The 2,530-nt window shown below is 45.8% G+C and overlaps 1 pseudogene; it reads right to left on the reverse strand.

The window, feature by feature from the left end:
• Positions 1-927: 927 nt before the first annotated feature.
• On the reverse strand, positions 928-2,288 carry LOC103682331 (annotated as a pseudogene).
• Positions 2,289-2,530: the final 242 nt, after the last annotated feature.

Below are 2,530 nucleotides of genomic sequence, written 5' to 3' on the forward strand. Positions count from 1 at the left end.
GTTTTGCTTTCAGTGAATTAGAAGTCCCCGTCTTTGTATAAATGAATCTCTAAGAAAAGCACCAGATGAAACTGATAAGGGACAGGTGAGGTTCAGTGGGGTGGAGTCTGGAGCCAACAACCAAGAAAGAATTCTTGAGGCGTCTTTGGTGCAAAATTGGTGGTTTATTAAAGCACGGGGACAGGACCCATGGGCAGAAAGAGCTGCTGCCCCGGGTTGTGAGGGGTGGCTGATTATATACCGTGGGGTTGGGGGAGGAAAGGAAAAAGGGAGGTTGAGAAAATACTTTCATATGTTAAAGAAGATTCACAAGATACCAGAGGCCTTGCCATTGTCAAGTCAAGGCGTTTACCCCTCTGGTGAGGCATTAACATGAAGATAGTCAGGAACTTCCTGGAGGCTGCAGACTACAAGGACATTCAATTGTATCTATATTCCCTTCTGGAAGCTAGGTTACCGACAGAGATGCTTTGTTCTTGTAGACTGTGAAGACATTTGTAAACTGAGGGATCGTGGTATCTATAGGTTACCTATTTCTTTGTCCTTGAGGGCAGCCAGGAGTGCCTGAGGAAGGTCACATACATCCCATGGGGGGGGGGGGTTGCAGGGCGTCAGTTTCTGCTTTGTCCTCAGCTTGCCTTCTGTTTCCTCATCAAAACTCTCACACTTTTTAAAGTAAAAGAGTGACTAACTAAAGTGCACACGGCTCCACACCCTTATCCGCCTGCTCAAGGTCAAATCGCTGGCAATTCCTTGAGAGGACCTTACTTCTATTTTGGTATTATTACCACGATATCTAAAGTTTTCAAGCAGGAAAAATAAGTCTAATTACAAATAAGAGAATGGCAGCCTACGTAAAGTTCTTTTATTATGATTTCCAATTTTCTGGTCAATCCACACTGCAGAGATACAAGGAAAACCACCATTTTATTCAAGAACTCTTACAAAATATTCCAGATAAATTAATTTTAATTCTCCTTCTTCCTCTCCTTTCTCATCCTGGTTAATCTGGAAGTAATACAATTAGTAACTCTCTTTGCACTTAGCAACTTCATGCAAACCATATTGTCCTTCTTCAACTATTTTTTGGTGAGATATTTCAAATATCTTAACGGGAAAAGGCACCTCAAAAGTTACAGTAAACTTGCTCTTGCTCCTTTCAATGGTTACAACCCCTCCACCCAGACTCCCAGCTTTTCCATTCAGTTTGATTCTCTCTTGAAGAAACCACTTAAGATTGACAGCAGCCACGATTCCATCTTCTACCGGGTGGGTGCTTTCAAGGGTAAACTTCAGGACTTGCCTCTTTTGTTTGTTTGTTTGTCCCCCTTCATCACAAGCTTTTCCATGGGGGCCAAGGTAGCAGCAGAGGCAGCAAGGAAGGTCTCTTCTGCCTGAGCTCTTATTCACCTCCAGCCTTGCTGGCAGCACCCCAGCTCGTCTTCCTCCCTCTTCCCCTCCTCCTGTTTGTGCACACCGTGGGTGCAGCTTGTACAACCGGCTTCTACACCATCCTGGGTACCCCTCCCATCATCGGCTCCTGCACCTCCTCCCGTCACTCTCAAGGAGCAAAGAGCACCCTCTTGGACCTAAACCACTCACTTCAGATTGACCGACAGGTGTCCCAGGCAGAGCTCCCAGGCATGGAGCAGGGAAGCTGACTGAGCCCAGTGAGCCCAGGAGTGGGCTCTCGGCTCGGTGTTGCCATAAACTACAAACAACAGGATGGTCCAGCCGCTGCTCTCGGAGCAGGGGCCCAACAAGTGGCCGAACCAGCCAGACCCCACCCTTCCTACTCTGGTAGGAGTGGCACAGGAGTGGCAGACAAGAGTCTGCAAGGTTTGGAGACTCGAAAAGGGCCATGTGCCTGAGATAGAAATGCTCAGTCACAGGCCTGGTGAGCCCTGAGTGCAGCTGGAGACCAGGGAGACAGGAGTGGTTGTCTGCTTTTCTCTGAGGGCACACTGAGGAGTGGGGACCTGAGCTTTCAGCCCAAGGCAGAGATTCGGAGGCCTCCATTTTCATTCTCATTCCCTAAAACTCTGAGAAAAGCCTTCAGGGAACAAAACCCACAAGGAGCAAACTGGAGCAGATTACGTAGCTTGGCCCCTGGGAAGGGCAGTACAATTCCACCTGAGGCAAAAACACTTGAGAATCAATGCAACAGGCCCCTCCCCACCAAGTTCCGCAAGAACATCCAGCCAAGACAAGCTTACCTTTCGATGAGGACTGCAAAACTCCAGCTCTAGGGGAAGACAGCACATAGAATTCATGGCTTTTTTCCCCATGATTCCTTAGTCTTTCACCTTTAATTTTTATTGATTTTTTCTTTCCTTTTGCAACTGATTTCTTGTTTTATCAACTCATTTTTAAAATCTTTAATTTTCATTTTTACAGTTATACTCTATCCATTCATTGTATTTAATCTTATTTTTCTATATATGTAAGTTCTCCCTTTTTTTTTTTTATAATTTTGGGATGCCGTTTCTTCTAACAGACCAAAATACACCCAAAATCTAGTGTATGGCTC

Source organism: Ursus maritimus, unplaced genomic scaffold (genome assembly GCF_017311325.1).
Source record: "Ursus maritimus isolate PB19 unplaced genomic scaffold, ASM1731132v1 scaffold_30, whole genome shotgun sequence".
In the NCBI taxonomy this organism is placed as follows: Eukaryota; Metazoa; Chordata; class Mammalia; order Carnivora; family Ursidae; genus Ursus; species Ursus maritimus.